General features: G+C 46.2%; 1 protein-coding gene across 2 annotated transcripts in view; it reads left to right on the top strand.

Moving 5' to 3' along the window:
• The window catches only part of LOC103621242 (tropomodulin-3), a 25,153-nt gene that overhangs the window by 1,612 nt on the left and 23,264 nt on the right, over positions 1–277 (top strand). The gene's annotated exons all lie outside the window — the stretch shown is intronic.

Below are 277 nucleotides of genomic sequence, written 5' to 3'. Positions count from 1 at the left end.
ACAAAAATATCCTAAGGAACCTGCTGGGATTATGGTAATATTTATATTTACCATTTTTTCTCCTTGCTTTGGTAAGTAAAGATAGCTCTTTCAAGTGCAGTACATTCTTCATAAACAGTTCTGTATAATGTTGCACACTGGAAAATAGAATTGTTGCCATCGTAGGGGTTCCCTGGGGAAATGCTCAGATTAGGCTCCTCCAAGCAGCTGGGATGGTCTGGGGCCCCGAGTGGTGCAGGGATGCTTACAGCCCTGCAGACCCCCCTCCTCGCGACCC

This window comes from Corvus brachyrhynchos, unplaced genomic scaffold (assembly GCF_000691975.1).
Source record: "Corvus brachyrhynchos isolate BGI_N302 unplaced genomic scaffold, ASM69197v1 scaffold97, whole genome shotgun sequence".
Taxonomy (NCBI): domain Eukaryota; kingdom Metazoa; phylum Chordata; class Aves; order Passeriformes; family Corvidae; genus Corvus; species Corvus brachyrhynchos.
The sequence above is the reverse complement of the archived record's forward strand: the minus strand, read 5'-3'. Positions and strand labels throughout refer to the sequence as shown.